An 11,104-nucleotide genomic window follows, 5' to 3' on the forward strand; every position below is an offset into this window, starting at 1 on the left:
AGAAAGTGATCAAAGACTTAAAGAGGGTGAGGATATTAGCCAACTGGACATCTGAAGCAAGAGCATTCTCCGCAGTGGGAACAGCCAAAGCAAAGATGCTGAGGTGGGAAGAGTGTGCAGGGGACCCAGAAACAGCGAGGAAGCCAGGCTCGCGGGAGATAAGAGTGTGGCAGGGAGAAGCAGTGCCCAGGTCACAGAGGCAACAAAAGGCCTCCACTTGCTGATGAAAAGTATTCTCGATCTCACGCAGCAGATCCCAAAAAGGCAGGCTCCGGGCTACCCTCTCCCTGCTGTCTTTCCTGTTAGGACACTAGAAGAAACTATGGAATGGGTGATTTGTTTGTAATAAAAGAGGGGCAAGAAGGAAAGCAGCAAAGCATGAAGGACTTAGAAACTGGGACCATCTTACCTAGCCGAATGCATATATTAAAGTCATTTTATGGTGGAGGTTGCCTGACTCCAGGCATCGAGGAGGAGGTGGCTGTTACCCTCACCCACTCTGTGATGAGGTTGACTCATCCACTAATAATGCCCCACCCAACCCTGTGATGGACCTTCTCGGGTCCCTGAGGTGCCGGGTCCACTGGATAAGGGGACTCCTGGCATGGCAGGAGCAGGTGGACAGTTATATCACGTACAGAAGGGAACAGGAAGCAAGGCTGAGGTATCCCGACAGAACTGGGAGGAAATCCCATGCAGCAAGCTACTATTTCTGAGCTTCTGCTCCCTGAGCCTAAGCTTCATGTTCTTCAGTAGAAGGACACATGCCTTCAGAATTATGACTGGAAGTCAGTGGTTTACTTCATTGAAAGGTGAAAATGAACTTCACCATACTTTTCTGCTGTTGACTCTAGTGTTCTGTCCTAAGAACAGGAACAATTCTCCAGCTCAGTGTTCAGCCACCCAGAGTCGTAGTTCTCTCGTCCTTAAGGAAAGAGAGAGTGTTGAAAAAGGGGGGACGGGGCACAGGAGATTTCCTCCCCAGTGGGAAACCAAGTGTTAGATCATGAAATCGGGTCAGGTTTCTGTCACTCGATTCAGAGGAGCCAAACGTCTCTGAGCAGCAAGTCATCACCAGAATGCAACGTTCATTTCTGCCCCGGGCCTGGTGTCTCCCTGTCGGCAGCATCTAGGAAGGAGGCACGATGCTTACAGCATTTATATTTTCCATGCTGTGGTGAGTTTGGAAACTTCACCCAGCTCAAGACAGAATAAATTTACTCCAGCACAAATCTCTTGATCATTTCTCCTTCAAATGTGGGAAAACAGCACTGAGAAGGTGGAAAGTGTGGAGCACATCATAAATCTAGGGACACAGGAACTCAGAAAGCTGCATGAGGCACATAAAGGAAGCACTGTGCTTTAATATTATTTTCTGTTTAAAATCGACATGTGTGGTTTCGGACAAAGGCCTTTTAGTGTGGAGGAGAGAAGGTTCAGTGTTTCTCCTTTTGAAAAGCAGAGGAGTGTCTGGGAGAGACAGTGAAGAGATGTGCTCTGGGGTAGATTCTGAAGGAAACTAAAAATAAAACGACAGTACTTTCGAATAACTGCCCTTAGGAAATACAACCACGTAGCCGGCTTCCCAGGATGTGAGCATGTGTCTTCGCGTGCCAGTGATTTCTGTCTCAGTGTGTTACATTTGAATGGGAACAGGTGTTTATTGATGAAACCCCCAAGTTCAGTCCACGAAGCAGAGATTAACTATCACTGAAAATGTCCCTCTCCCCGTAGATCCCTCTCTTCAGCATAGGAGAGAAGAACAGAGCCCCGCATTTTCTTTGAAATGTTTGTCTTTGAATATTTTGTTATGCAAAGGTCCAGAGGTGTGGTGGATCAGAGCCAGACTGCCCCAAATTGCCTGGGTTTTAATACTTACTCGGCTGCATGTGGTAGCACCTGTGCAGTCTTAAGGAAGTGGATTAATTTCACTATGCCTCAGTTTTCTCCTCTGTAAAATGAAGTTGAGTAGAATGCCTACCTCTTTGGGTTCCTGCTGGGATTAAATTAGTTAATATGTGAAAAACACTTAGCATCTCCGGACTCATAGGGCTATATCATGTGTGCTACTCTTATCCAATTCATTCTCTTCAGTAGCCTGGCCTTGAACACTAATCCTGGCATCTTGGCTTTCTATTTTCAGAAAAGGAGGAGCAACGTTCTCAACAAACCTCAGCAAAATGATAAAAATGGACATAGTTTGAATCTTCTTCGTCCTCACTGGAATCTACTTATTTCTCAACTCTGGTGGCCACTTTGGGTTTTGCCCCTCAGCCTCCATCATCTCTCCTTTTGGTCATAGCACCCTGATTTTGTTTTGGGGAACTCCCCTCTGCTCTTGGATATCTACTGCTCAGGCTCCCCTTCAGTGGGCCCAGTTCTAGACAACCCCCAGGAAGTCCCAACCTCTCACCAGTGGAAGGGTGGGCCTGTGAGCCAAGTTTGGCTGATCATATTCTCTCTCACTGGAATTTGTATCTTGAGCAGAAGGGATCAAAGACTGGGGGGAATACTGACAGTATTTTTGTCAGGCTGCAGTGCCCCAAGGAGCGTGTGCCTAAGTTCCCACTGTCCTGACACCCAGAGCTGCCCCTGTTCTTAGCCCATCCGGGACTCCCATCTTTAGCGTTTCCATTGAGTCCCACAGATCCTTTTAATAAACTCCTTTCCCCTATGTTAGTCAGAGTGTGTCTCTTTTGTCACAACCAAAGACCCTAACTGATGTAACTCGTTTCCTTATTTAGATTCTCATGGTCTTTAAGCATTTGGATTCATATAATTCTGCAAACACACCAACAAACACAGTTTGTTGTTGGTGATGATGATTGGGAGTTCTAAGTAGCTGGAAAACAAGCTACAAATAAATAAATACTCCTGTTTCTTTTAGCCATGCACAGATTTTTCATTCCTTTTTATTTTTTATTGACCTATACTAATTTTACATATTTATGGGGCACATAGTGATGTTTGGACATATATAATGTATAGTGAGCAGATCAGGTTAGTTATCATATGCATCACCTCAAACAATTATCATTTCTTTGTGTTGGGAACATTCCATTTTCTTCTAGGTATTTGAAGGCATATATTACTGTTAACTACAGTCATCTTACAGTGATATAGAATCCTAGAACTTATTCCTCCTATCTAGCTGTAATTTTGTATCTTTTAACAAATCTCTCCCCATCTCCTCCCCTCCCTCAAGGCCTTTCCAGCCTCTAGATTCCTCTCTCTGTTCTACTCTGTACTTCTGTTAGATTAACTTTTTTTTTTTTTTTTTTGAGGTGGAGTCTTTCTCTGTCATCCATGCTGGAGTGCAGTGGCGATCTCAGCTCACTGCAACCTCCACCTCCCAGGTTCAAGTGATTCTCTTGCCTCAGCCTCACGAGTAGCTGGGATTATAGACACGTGCCACCATACCTGGCTAATTTTGTATTTTTAGTAGAGATGGGGTTTCACCATGTTGGCCAGGCTGGTCTCGAACTCCTGACCTCAAGTGATCCACCTGCCTAGGCCTCCCAAAGTGCTGTAATTACAGATGTGAGTCACTGTGCCCGCCCTGAGATTAACTTTTTTAGCTCCTGCATATGAGTGAGAGCGTGTGATGTTTAACTTTCTGTTCCTAGCTTATTTCACTAAATATAATGTCCTCCAGTTCCATCCATGATGCCATGAATGACAATATTTCATTCTTTTATATGGCTGAATAGTACTCCATTGGGGATATACCATATTATCTTTATCTATTCATCTCTTGTTGGACACCTAGGTTGATTCTATATCTTGGCTATTGTGAATAATGCTAAAATAAACATTGCAGTACAAATATCTCTTTGATACACTGATTTTCTTTCCTTTGGATAAACGCCCAGCAGTGGGATTGCTGGATCATATGGTAGTTCTATTTGTAGTTTTTCAAGAAACCTCCATACTGTTCTTCATAGTGGCTGTGCTAGTTTAGCAAGGAGAACGGGGCCAGAGTCCCATCAACAGTAAATAAGAGTTCCCTTTTCTCTGAATCCTCTCCAACATTTGTTATTTTTTTGTCAATTTTGATAATACCCATCCTAACTGGGGTGAGATAACTTATTGTGGTTTTCATGTGCATTTCCCTGATGATTGGTGATATTGAATATTCTTTTCATGTATCTATTGGCCTATTTTTTAATCAGGTTTGGTTTTTTGCTGCTGACATGTTTGAGATCCTTGTATATTCTGGATATTGAGCCCCTATCAGATGAATGGTTTGCAAATATTTTTTCCAAAGGTTGTCTTTTCACTCTTGGTTGTTTCTTTTGCTGTCCAGAAGCTTTTTAGCTTAAGATAATCCCATTTGCTTATTTTTGCTTTTGATGCCTGTGCTTTGGGGGTTTTATCCATAAAATCTTTGCCCAAACCAATATCCTGAAGCATTTCCCCTATGTTTTCTTCTAGTAGTTTCATGGTTTCAGATCTTACATTTAAGTCTTTAATTCATTTGGAGTTGGTTTTTGTATATGGCAAGAGGTAGAGAGTCTCACTTCACTCTTCTGCATATCGATATCCAGTTTTTCCAGCACCATTTATTGAAGAGATGGTCCTTTTATCCATAAAATTTCTTGGTGTCCCTGTCAAAAATTAGTTGGATGTAGATCCATGGATTAATTCCTAGGTTCTTTATTCTTTTCCATTCTTCTATGTGTCTATTTTTATGCCAGTACCATGCTGTTTGGGTTATTGCAGCTTTGTAGTATACTTTGAAGTCTGGTAGTGTGATGCCTCTGGTTCTGTTATTTTTGCTCAGGATTGCTTTGGCTATTCAGATTCTTTTGTGTTTTACATACATTTTAAGATTTTAAAAATATTTCTGTGAAAATGTCATTGGTATTTTGATAGAGATTGCATTGAATCTAGATTGCTTTGAGTAGTACATGCACAGATTTTTAAAAGTTGACAGGTATCAGGAGGCCATGAAGGTCAAAGAAGGTAGACATGTTCGAGAGATAATGAGCTACTCTGGACTCTAGAAGTAGTGACGTTGTAAGCAGAGAAGACCTAAGAGCATGTTGTGGGCAAAAATGAGAAGAAGGTATTAAGGCAAGTACTTGGTAAGAAGAGTTTGGAGAAAGCATAATACAAAGCAACCAGAAAGAAGAAGGAAGAGAAGGAAAGGTAGAAAGGATAAGTAACAAAGAGGAGGGTCAAGGGTGAAAATGGGAACAGTGAGGGCAATTATTAAAATACAAATGCCACTGGGTGGGAAACTCAGCACTGTTATTTACCTCTCAGTGTTTCCAAGAGTCCAGCAGTCCTTTACCTGCCAGGAAGCTTTGTTAGGAGAGAGGGTGAAGAGAGCACTTTTGACAGTGAGGAGGCATGTGGAATAAAAGAGAAAGAAAGGGAGCCCAAAGCATATTCTTTGACTTCACATTCTGGCTTTCGGCCAGGCTTATGGGTAAGTGATGCATGGTGTAGAGAAAGATGATGTGACAAGAGAATGTGGGTAAAAGAAGGAAAGTGAAAGAAAGGAAAATGGCAGAAAGAAGTAGAAAGAACAGAAGTAGGAAAAGAAGTATGAGAGTGGCCGTAGCACCACCGAGGAACCAGACCATGCCTGTTCACAAAGTACTGCTTGGCCCACTGCTGAGTGAGAGAGCCACTTTTGGAAGGATAGAGCCACTCATTGCCATGCTGTGAAGAGAACAAACCTCCCCATTAATGACTGACCAAGTATCTGTAATAATGGCGGCAGTGAAATATTAGCAATGCTTGGTTCAGTGGAGATTTCTAGAGCACTAGCATTAATATTCTGCTTTTACTCTACTTAGCACTGGCTAAAACCTTAATGCTTCAGAAAACCCACGAGACCTTTGGATTTTCTCCTGGCCTACCAATAGGTTCTCTCAACTTATCTTGGCATAACATCTGAGACAAGGGCCCAAAGTGAAGGTTAGAAGAAAAGTAGCCATGCAAACAGCAAGAAACATAGCAAGATTAATTAGAGGATGCAAGGCCCACATCCCATTTTGGTAGGAATCTGGTCCAAATAGGGAGGGCCAAATTGGGCCCCAGGGAGGCCAAAGCTGCCAAGGAACAGATGTTCTTTTATCCTTTCAGTGTGAAGACAAGTCCACCACGTGGAATGACATGAAGCCTGGGCAATGTGGTATATTTTTTCGGTTATTAATGATATACGCAAATCCAGTTAATCATGCCATTTGAAACTGTTATGTCAATTACAAACTTAATTTAATCTTTTTTAAAAAAATGCTTTCCCATATCACACACACATAAAAAGTCTTCTTACTGAATCACAATAGCTGAACAGAGCTCAAGGTAATATTGTCGGCAGCTAGTACGATTCACTTCACTTCCTAACAATGGTAAGGTGCTTTAGTGCAGGTACTAAGACAGAAGTTAGAAACAGCACAGTCTGGAAATACACTATATGTATGAATTTTTATCCTAAAAAATAACATGTAGAAGTTAATGCTCTGTGGGTTTTTATCATTTGTCACATGATAATTGTACATATTTATGGATACAGAATGATATTTCCATGAATATATACAATTTGTGATGATCAAATAAGGGTAATTAGTATATCCATCATATCAAGCATTTATTATTTGTGTTGAGAACATTCAAATCCTCTCTTCTAGCTTTTTGAGAATATACAATAGAGTTGACCATGTTAACCCCACAGTGCTAGAGGGCACTAGAACGTATGCCTCCCATCTAGCTGTCACTTTGCAACTGTCCCCCAACCTCGCTCTGTGCCCTCCTCCCCCTACACTTCCCAGCCTCTAGTGACCACAATTCTGCCCTCTATTTCTGTGAGTGTTCTGTTATTTTTAACTTGGCTTTCTTTATCACCAGTTCTGAAACTGGATATACAAATATTTTGTTACCAGGAACAAAAATTATTTTTTGTTCATGGCACACATAAAAGCTATTTTTCTCTTCAAAGGGGAAGAAAGTTACCATGTGTTGAAAAGGAAGGGAAAAAAACAGCAACAGCTACACTCTAGAACATGAAACGCAGCTGGACGGCTACAACCACCCCAAGTGCCTTCTGTCTAATTTCACAAGAGGCTTCTCAGAAGGATGTATGTCTTTTTCATTCTTAAGATGCCCACAACACTTTCTCAGGAATCTAAGAGGATTTTTAATAACTCTTTACTTTCTAGGGCATTTGTCCTTCATTCAAACCAAAATTCATCTCTATTTTTTCCTACTCCCTTCTCTGTGAAATTAGGACAGAAATATCCCTCTAATTAATTACATTTTATGTAAAAAGAAAGACTCTTATTCAGACGAGCAACAACCCTTATTCATAGAAATCTCATCTGAGATGCCTTATTAACTGCAGACTTGTTTCCTAAATTATTTTTTAAATCGTATTTTTTTCTACATTTTTAATTAGGAAAAAAGTCAAAATATACTGAAGTAGGGAGGACAGTATAATGGAGCTCATGTACCAATCACCCAACTTCAACCACGATCAATTCATATTTTAGTTAGAGTCCCACTCCTCCCCACATCCTCCCCAATATTATTTTATTTAAAGTAAATCCCATCTGTGATATCATTTCACTAGTAAATAGTGTGGCCTCTATTGCTAAAAGATAAGAACTTGTTTTTAAAACATAACCATAATAAAATCATCACACCTAAAGGAAAACAAAAAGTAATTATTTGATGTTTTCAACAGCCCCCACCCCCACCACATACACACACACACACACACCATTGGTGATACAGGCTGTGCTTCATTGCCCAGCAATTCCTTCAAGACTGAAGGGCTGATGCCTCAGCGGCTGGCTGTGCTACTGCCTGACAGTCCTCAGCTTCTGAGCCTTTTCCCTCAAGGTCATGCGCCTTTCCCTGGGGCAGCCCACATTCAGTGACTGCCTGATGCATGATTAAAGGTCCATACCCTAACTTGGCACTCCACTGAGGAGACAACTGGGCCTCAGTGTTTCCAGTGGGGTCCATCAGCAGAGGACATGTGGCAACTGCATTTTAGTCCAACTTCTCCATCTGTCCAATCCTGCTGCCTCCCATCCACCAGCCGCAGGTGTTGATCCCAGGAGCACTCCCCAGTAAATGTCCTGCATGTCAATCTTTGTCTCAGAGTCTACTTTCCAGAGATGTGAACCTGCAATAGCATTCAATTTTCTACTTGTCTCATAATGTCGTAAATAACTTGCCTGTTTATTGTGGTGTTAATAGATTGTTTACTTGAGTTAGGAACTAAAGAAAGTCCTAATTTGGAACAGTGCAATTGGTTGATACATCTTTTAGGTACCAACTTACAGGAAGGGTACGATCCCCCTCCGCCTCTCTTTTTTCTCCTTGCAATTGAGTCCTCTGCACTTACAAGATAAAAAAAAATTAAGAAAGAAAAGTTTTTGAGGTTTAAAGTTATAGTTTTCTTTAAAATTATAATATCTATGATGAAAAACATTTGTTCCTTAAAATGAGGGACTGGTTTTCATTTTCACAGGTGTCAGTTATAACTGAATATCTCCAAACTACCATTATGAAAAGCTACAAACTGTAATCAACCAAGACGGACAGGGTCTCAACACCACAGAAGCTTCTGGGATGGGGCGGTCTGGGGTATGGGAAGATATATAAGAAACAATTCAAGGCGGTAAATTGCTTTATGGTAAGTTCAGTACCTATGCCTCTAAATACAGAATACTTTAAGTGAGATTGAGCTAACCCTTTAGAGAGAGAGTAGGTTGCAAAGAGCTTAAGAGAAAACAACTGCCACAGCTTTCATCCATATTGTCCTTCAAAGGGAGAGCTTTTTTCTATTGTATATTTCTCCTCTATAATTCAATAACATTTTAGTACTCAGTATACGCTACAACACGAGATATTTTCTAGATCTTGCAAAGAATAAAATAGACACTTCTTCCCCAACTAATGAGGTTGTTAATATATATATATTCAATTCTCAGAAATGTCTTATCAAAACATATTATCCTAAAAATATCCCCTTGTGCCTTTAATTTTAAAAGTGGGCTATTGGTTCATACACAGGTCCTTTCATAAACCTAAGGTTTCCAACAGTGAAAAAAAAAATCTGTTATTGGTACTGGAGTATTTGCTATAATGTATTTTCTTTTTTGCTTGACAGTTAAATTCATATCATGACTGACACATCTTGCTATTTGGCCTTTCCAAATCATTGACACTCCTTCTTTAAAGGGATTGCTTATCTATCCTTGTAAATGATTATTTTTACTTTTTTCTGAATATAACTTGAGGAATTGTTCTCAGAATATCTAAGTCAAATTCCCTCTCTGTCTCCTAGAATTGAATAACTATGTTAATCACATGATTGAACATCAAAGGGCTAAATGACATAGTCTCTTGGTGCAAGAAACACTATATGGCATGAAGAAATGACAGGTATAATCTAAAGATGGATTTTCCCTCATGCGGAAAACAGCCTAAAAGGTTGAAGGAATGTTATAAATCATCTAATATCATTCTTATCTAATGAAGGAATCTTGTATATAGTATGACCGACAATTGATAAATGCTTTGATTCATTCATGTATTCAACCATTCACTCATTGAACAAATATTAGTCACCTACTGTGTGTGAAACATTATGCTGATTGCTGGGGTAAGATAATGATGCGTAAAAACAGACAAGTTCATTTCTTTCTGGAGATTATAGTCTAGAGGTGGAGGGAGAGACGAAAATGTAAAACTGTGACAAGTACTATAAAGGAAAGTTATCCAGGGCTGTGAAAACCTAAAATGGGGAGGTTTGACTCAGTCAAGGAGGTTGAAGAGGGCTTCTCTGAGAAAACAGTGCGAGAGATGAGATCTGAAAGAAGAGTAAAAATTGACTGTGGTGAAGAGGGAAGGAAAATGTGCTCCAAGAATAGGAAACTACATGTGCAAAGGCCCCGTAGCAAGTGTTCTTAAAAGGCATGGTGGCTCATGCCTGTAATCCCAGCACTTGGGAGGCCAAGGTAGGCAGATCATGAGGTCAGGAGATCGAGACCATCCTGGCTAACACAGTGAAACCCGTCTCCACTAAAAACACACAAAAAAATTAGCCAGGCATGGTGGCAGGCGCCTGTAGTCCCGGCTACTCAGGAGGCTGAGGCAGGAGAATGGCGTGAACCTGGGAGGCAGAGCTTGCAGTGAGCCAAGATTGCGCCACTGCACTCCAGCCTGAGCAACAGAGCAAGACTCCGTCTCAAAAAAAAAAAAAAAAAAACGAAACGGAAAGGTAACTGTGATTGGTGTAGAAAAGGCAAAGGGATGAGGCACGACTGAAACATTCTATGCTGTGTTAAGGCAGTGAAGAAACACCTAGGAAGTTTAAGAAGGGATGTGGTGTGACCAGATTTCCAATAGAAAATTCACTCCGGCTACTGTGTAGCGACCAGAGGGGTAGAGTAAAACTAGCTAGGAGTTACATAGGAGTCCAGGAAGAAGGTGATGATAGAAAGAAACTGAGGTAACGATGGCAAAGTTGGAGAAGAAGTGAACAGAAGTAAAAGGTGGGTGCGTGGGAGGTAAAATTGACAGGGCTTCCTGAGGGACTGGATATAGCGCCTGGCTAATTTTGTATTTTTAGTAGAGATGGGGTTTCTCCATGATGGTCAGACTGGTCTCAAACTCCTGACCTCAGGTGATCCACCCGCCTCGGCCTCCCAAAATGCTGGGATTATAGGCGTGAGTCACAACGCCCAGCAAGGCAATGTATCTTTACTTTAATTAATGGTGGTGTTGGCAGAGGTGGTGATGGTATTGATGGTGGTAGGAACAGTAGTTTTGTTATATCCTGTCTTTTCATTCTCCTCTAGAAAATATCTTCCCTGGCTGGGTGTGGTGGCTCATGCCCATAATCCCAGCACTTTGGGAGGCCGTGGCAGATGAATCACTTGAGGCCAGGAGTTCCAGACCAGCCTGGCCAACGTGGCAAAAACCTCGTCTCTACTAAAAATACAAAAACTAGGTGGGCATGGTGAGGCACACCTGTAATCCTAGTTACTTGGGAGGCTGAGGCACAAGAATCACTTGAACCTGGGAGGTGGAGGTTGCAGTGAGCTGAGATCGCACCACTGTACTCCAGCTTGGGCGACAG

The sequence above is a fragment of the Mandrillus leucophaeus genome, unplaced genomic scaffold, assembly GCF_000951045.1.
Source record: "Mandrillus leucophaeus isolate KB7577 unplaced genomic scaffold, Mleu.le_1.0 Scaffold1329, whole genome shotgun sequence".
In the NCBI taxonomy this organism is placed as follows: Eukaryota; Metazoa; Chordata; class Mammalia; order Primates; family Cercopithecidae; genus Mandrillus; species Mandrillus leucophaeus.